Genomic DNA, 6,791 nt, shown 5'->3' with positions numbered 1-6,791 from the left:
TTGATGTTAAATATGCTGTAAACCGCTTTGAGATTTTTCTTAAAAATATAAAGTGGTATGGAAATGAAAATAATAAATAAATAAATCGTCTAGCCCAAGCCCCTGTAATGCAGGGATATGCAAAGGCATACAGTGTTCAAAGCAAAGACCTTAGTATTATCAATACCACACTCTAACCAACTGAACTAACCAGCAAGGTACTAATGAATAGAGACAAAACTAGGCTACAGACATAGCTCAGGCTGAGCCCCAAAGCTGCCCCTGTGGTTAGTGTATACTCCTGCTTTAAAATGTTTTATTCACTCTTAGATTGGAATACTCACACAATCCCTGATCTGGAAATATAAGTACACACAATGGGCGCATATACATTTCCTCTTCCGTGATTGCAAAGTAACAGAAATGCAAAAGCCTGTGCATCCTACATTCTCTTTCCCTCAAGAAAGTTGCTCTGCTCATTCAAAGCAGTGATTTGATACCAACAACATGGGTAAATTACATACCCTTTATGCAGCAATTGCATTTCATTTCATCAGATTCACAAGTTCTTTCCCCAAGCTCCTATGAAGTGCTGTGTCCTTTGCAACCAGCCTGTTTGTTGCCCAGTGCATCACAACTGGGGAGAATGGCCTTCCAAGCCTTCAGTCAACATTATTTAGACACCCAAGAATTTGAGTTGGGTGGTTCATACCAAATTTGATGATAACCCAGCCCTAAGTCCAGCCGCAGATGTTGTCAGAAGGGTTACATTTATTTGCATGATTAATCTGAATTGGCTTCAGCGACTGAGAATATAAAATGTGTGTGGACTTTTCTAAACATGCCTCCTGCTTGGAATCACTCTCTGGGGTGCCACTTGTAGATGCTCATAAATAATTTCAGGTCTGTCAAAACCTTCGCAATTTCACTTGTTTCTAATAGATGAGCTGCTTTTAACTTGGAGCTATTAGGAGCCTCACTGTGCTGAAAATGTATTTATTATGTGTTTCCATTACGTTTCTTGCATGCCCTGTACTATACAACTCTTCTTAGTCATCAGCCCTGCAAGGTTGCCTTTAACAATTATTTTTAATTTTTTTTAAAATCCTGCATGGGAAATGAAGCCTGAAAGCTAACAATTTATTCAAAGCCACCTAGGAACTTCACATGCCTAAGTGAATTTTTTTGGATTTTTTAGGACAGGCTGCAGGGGACAAAGCTGTTAGGCTAGCCCTTTATATGCCCTGACCCCCACTTTTAAATTGGCCGTGAAGATTGCTCTATTCTGGGGAGCTCTTTTAAGTCAAAATCTTCAGTTGTATTATTATTATTAGAATCATAGAATCATAGAGTTGGAAGAGACCACAAGGGCCATCCAGTCCCACCCCCTGCCAAGCAGGAAACACCATCAAAGCATTCTTGACATATGGCTGTCAAGCCTCTGCTTAAAGACCTCCAAAGAAGGAGACTCCACCACACTTCTTGGCAGCAAATTCCACTGTCGAACAGCAGTGTTCGACACACTGTTATTTTAGTGTGCTGATGATGATGCAATTTTTACGATGATGTTTCACTGCTGTTGGTTTGTTTCACTTTACTGTTAGGACTTATTTTAATTTTGTTGCATTTTGCATTTTTATCTGTAAGCTGACCAGAGTATTTCATCACAGAAATGCAGGATATCAATGTTCAAACAACAAACAACATTTTAGCTTGGATGCTGAAATGTATAGGACTCTCATTAGGGGAATGTCACACTGTTTGTGTAGGCTGTAGTTCTCACAAGGATGTCACCAGCAGGAACAGCTCCTGAAGCACAAGGTTGCTAGCATTTTAACGAGCCTCTGCCACTGTGCATTTAGCAGCAGCTTATTCAAACAGGGATTCTGCTGGGGGGAAAGCTTCTCAGTAAATGCTATCACCTGCTAATTCCTCTGTTAAAGCCAATCCCGCTGAATCAGAAAATACGATGAAGCGCCTTTAGTATAACCAGGCCTGATAGGCAGGCAGACTGTCCTGCAGTTGGTGAGATGAGATTCCATCCTTTCCGTGACTGTGGGCTTCATGCAGCGGCTGGGTGGTGGGAACCCAGGTTTGCAATACTGTACAGTATATGAAATGTTCCCTACTGCTAAGCAACCAATAGAGGGCAGCACAGGCCCTGCTCTCTAAGAAGCACAGCAGGTACGTTGGCTTATAAAGTGGCAGCGTAGGGAGATGAAACTCCAAAGCATATAGCAACTGAGTCTGGAAGCATTTGAACAATGTGGTGCTGAGTAAGATCGGCACAGTCCAAATCTCTTGCAATCGTTTCCTGCTACTTCTTAGCAGCTGCCCTTCCATTTCTGGGCTCTAGGCAGGAAAAGTAACCAGGGACGAAGCCATCCTTCTTAGGAATTGTTGCCTATGCCTGCTAGGAGTTTTTGTACTGGTGGCATTCTGCCACCCATTTAACACCACAGATAATTTGCCACCCTTTGCCACCACTTCAGTTGAAGAGGGGCAGTGTTAGGGACCATGACAGATGGACATCAGCCTGGGAAAAGAAGCTCAACCTTGCTCATCCACACTCCCACTTGTCCCGTGCCTAGAAAGCACAGGTCCAAGTGGTTTTCTCCAGGAAAGCCCATTCTTCAGCACAGAATCGGAGCAACTATCAATCCATGGGGAAAACCCGATGGATGTTTGCTCTGACTCAGTGGTAAAGATTGAGTTTTCCTGGAGGACAAGCGGCAGGCAGGACAAGTGTAAGTCTGGATGAGCCCTTTCATAGAAACAGAAAACATCTGGATGCTGAAGGTAAGCCGGGTTGTAGCCTTTTTTGTTCAGGGGGTTGTTTTGCTGCATTTGTAGACCCAGGCTCACACCACTGACTTCATGCTTGCCTCCTTGGTTCAACCCAATCTTCAAGAGGAATCCTGCTACAACACATCAACATCGTCCTTTCTAACATAGCCAAACCGATGCAGAGTCATGCATGCTCCATGTCAGAACCTGCAACAGGGCACACCCTTGTATACGCGGTGTGGTTGCTAGCTCTAATGTGGCTGGGACCCATTTAGAGGGGTGGGATCCCATTCTGACACCATTAGAATGTTGTGAGAACATGATCCTCTTACTTGGTGCTTGGAAAAACCAAGAGGAATTGTGTGATCAGGCTCCAAGCTTTTTCTTTTTCCTTTCCTTTCCCTCTCTCTCTCCTTTTTTTAAACATCACATCTAAAAAACATCTTACTAATCAAAACACATATTCTTATGTCTTATGTGAAAAAGAAAGAAGAAAAAGTAAGAAAAGAGTGTAGAAAACCTCGACTAACCTCTATTCAACACCATGTTCATCTTTACATACTCACAATATGCAAAATAAAGACTTCCACCAACCACACAACACTTCCCTTCAGTTTCATCTTATCTATCTGCATTTCATTATTATCTCAAATCTGATCTTATTTATTTTTTAAATCATTATTCATTCCCTTTTCTCTTCACGAAGTCATTCTAGACTCAGCCAGATATTCACCTTTGAACCTTGTTTTTTTAAAGTATTCATTCAGACATTCCCATTCCCTTTTCACTATTTTTTTTATTTATGTCTTACTATGTTCATTAATTTGGCTAACTCCAAGTATTCACATAGTTTACATAGCCATTCTTCTCAAGTAGGTATTTGTTTCCCTTTCCAATATTTCGCTACCAATATTCTCGCTGCGGATGTTGCATATTTAAAAAATCTTAACTTTGTCTTTTGGGATATTGTTATTTAATATTCCTAAAAGGAATGCCTTTGGATTTATACTGTAGTTTATTCTCAGTATTTTCTTTATTTCTTCGTGAATTCTTTCCTTTTCCTCTCAGTGAACTTCTCCCCATATGCCCAGCGTTTGTGATATGCAGGAGTTCAAGTCCTTTCCCCCATGTTGGGGAGCCAATGGGCAGGAAACAGCACAGCCTTCTGTATATTGTTGGAACCAGTCAAGGCTGTCATTCTGACATTCTGTGCAGGAAAAATCCCTCTTGGAACACATATTTTGACAGGTTATTTTCCAAGAGAGAGATAAGAGAGCAATACTTTTTCTCTTGGCATTCTGGGGGATGAGAGCATCAACTTTATTTTGCCTGCTGCAATGGAAACTCCACAAGCAGAATGTCTAGAACGGTTTCACAGTCCAAAAGGACCCAGGACCCAGCTAAAGACTGGCCAAACCAAAGTAATAAATGGCTTATTCCCTCACAAGGAGTCATCACAGAGCGACTTCTTTCTGCCTTGCTTGTGCTAGCAGTGTTGCTGCCAGGGAAGGACTTTAGGGCAGTAGAGTGAGCAGGGAAGCCCCCTGTGCTTACCGGTATTACCATTTAAAGAGAGGGGAAGACGATTAAATCTGAGATTACTTAACTGCACCGGTTATGGAGTCACCCTCTTGCACATCTTTTGAATGTAGGACTGATGGGCTTTCAACAGAAATATAATGAATGTTGTTTAGCATATTTGCCCTTTCCTAGGAGGAATTAATGGCACAGCAGGGACTGCCATGCTTTCCTTTCTGTCATCAGGCCCAGGTTGGGGCTCAAATGGTTGGACCAATCCTCCTGTACAGGTGAGAAGGTAGTACAGCAGCACTTGTAGAGCAGATGTGGGGACCTTTGGCCCTTCAGATGCTGCTGAGTTACAACTCCCATCAGCCCCAAGCAAGTATGGCCTAGGTTACCCACATGGGAATACAGCTCTTTGGGAAAGTTGGGTATGGATGGGCAAATTTGTCTGTTTCCATTTCTTTCTGTTTCTCATTTTTCCAATTTAAAATCTGGTTCATTGCATTTCCTCATTGGTTTCTTTTTTAAAGTCCCCATGGAAATTTGTCAGCATTTAAGCACGTTTCTCTTAAAAAGCACATTTAGGTATGCAGTGTTGCCTATTTTGCATATATGTTTTCCCTATATAATGCATTATTGTGTGATACCTGCACTGACATATGCTTTTTTATGCACATTCTTCCAGAATATACACATTTTAGTACACTTTCTTTGGTGGGACAAGCTGCATTGAAAAAAATCAGACAAGTGTGAATTTTGAAGGACACATACTGTTTCAGGAAGTGTGAATTAAGTAGATTTATATTAAAATGTGACTTGAACTGAAATCCTCCCCATCCTTAGTCTTCAGGTCCATCACCATCTGAAAGCACATTGCATGTAGTCAGGGCTGTCTTAAGCATATCTGGCACTGTGATGCAAAGATCCCTCCGGTGCCCCCTCTCCGTTTTCCAGAGTTTTCAACCTTTTCCCAAGCCTCTGCGGGAATCGCTCTCCTCCCATGGAGGCTTGGGAGGCAAGCTGCATGCCTGCCAGCCATATGGTTGAAGGGGCACAGCTGGCAAAGCCGTGCAGCTCCCCCACTTGCTGGGGCACCCCTGAGAGGCCAGCGCCCTGGCGCAAGGTGCCAGTAAGCCGAATAGGAAAGATGGCTCTGCATGTAGTGGGCATTATGGCATTTCAATGTGGACCTTTGCTGTTCTGTGCACTTTGATATTGCTCTTTTTAAAACCCATTTTACTTATACCCAGTTCATCCTTTGAAAGGCCTTCCGAGTGTCTTACATGGGGCTCCCAGCATTCTCCCATCCAGGCAGTGGGCAAGCCCTCACCCACTTAACATCGGCTGTCCAATTGCCCTGATTGCTCCCTCTGCTCACTGGGTAATGCCCAGTGTTTTTACTATATAATCTATCCTTATGCATTTTAATTATTTCCACTGAAGCTATTTCTCATGCACCAACCTGAGTGTACACTTTCTGGGAGGTACATATCCTATAAATATTCCTTGGCACATTTCATTTTAGCATAAATCGTTAGCAATTGTTGCTGGTGCTTAACGAATTTCAAGTCTCAGCATGACTTTCCATGAGCTTCATTAACCGAGCCCAAACCTTGCTCTCGTGCTATTAACTGAACAGTTTTAGTATCTCTAAAGAGAAAAACAACTATTCTCTATGTCTATCAGATCGAACAAATTCACCCCTTAAAGACACTTAAGTTGTTAGATTTTTGGCTCACAACTGGTTGTGATACTGACATTATTAATGGCTTTGCAATGGCTTTCAAGTTCACTGCATGATCCTGGTGTTAACATCTTTAGCTGGAAAAGACCACTTATTTCATTCACGCTGATGATGTATGATACACTCTGTCTAAACCAATAGCTATGCCTCTCTCATTGGTTTCCAACAGAGAGAATCTCATCTAGTGTGAACGAGAGCCTTTCTCTGTTTAAGATGAAGCCAATGATTTACAGCAGAATTGCCCTAGATTTACATGAAGGAAGGATCCAGCCCTAATTCATGTCACGCTGTGTTGCCATCACCACTGCAGGACATTAATCAATGGTGACTGACTAATTTCCTCATTTTCTGAACACTTCATGTTGCACCACAATTAAATGAAAACTTATAACATAACTTGTCCTATTTTCAGCCTTTATACAGTTAATTGTATCGGTTGTTGCAATGAAATCTTGTTTGCTCCAGTTTAGATGCATGCTTAAGCTGTGTGCAAGTGTGCTGTAGCAGGTCACACCCTCTGCCAGGCTGCTTTTGAGAGAGGGGCAATGTTGTCCGTCCTTTTAGTTCAAACTGTCTTTTCAAAGCCTTTCATTTGGAAACTGAATGGAAGCCATATCAAGTCAGATCTCCTTTGGATCTCAGATTTGTAAGGGAGAAAGCAGTGGTTTTAGGAAGTAAAGCTGTCCAACTTCCAACATGCAAATGTGGAGCTGCATTTTTGCTGTTTTTTTAACTTCCGTTATCTCTGCTGAGCCAA

Source organism: Zootoca vivipara, chromosome 2 (genome assembly GCF_965207765.1).
Source record: "Zootoca vivipara chromosome 2, rZooViv2.hap1.1, whole genome shotgun sequence".
Classification (NCBI taxonomy): Eukaryota; Metazoa; Chordata; class Lepidosauria; order Squamata; family Lacertidae; genus Zootoca; species Zootoca vivipara.
Note: the sequence above shows the minus strand (reverse complement) of the source record.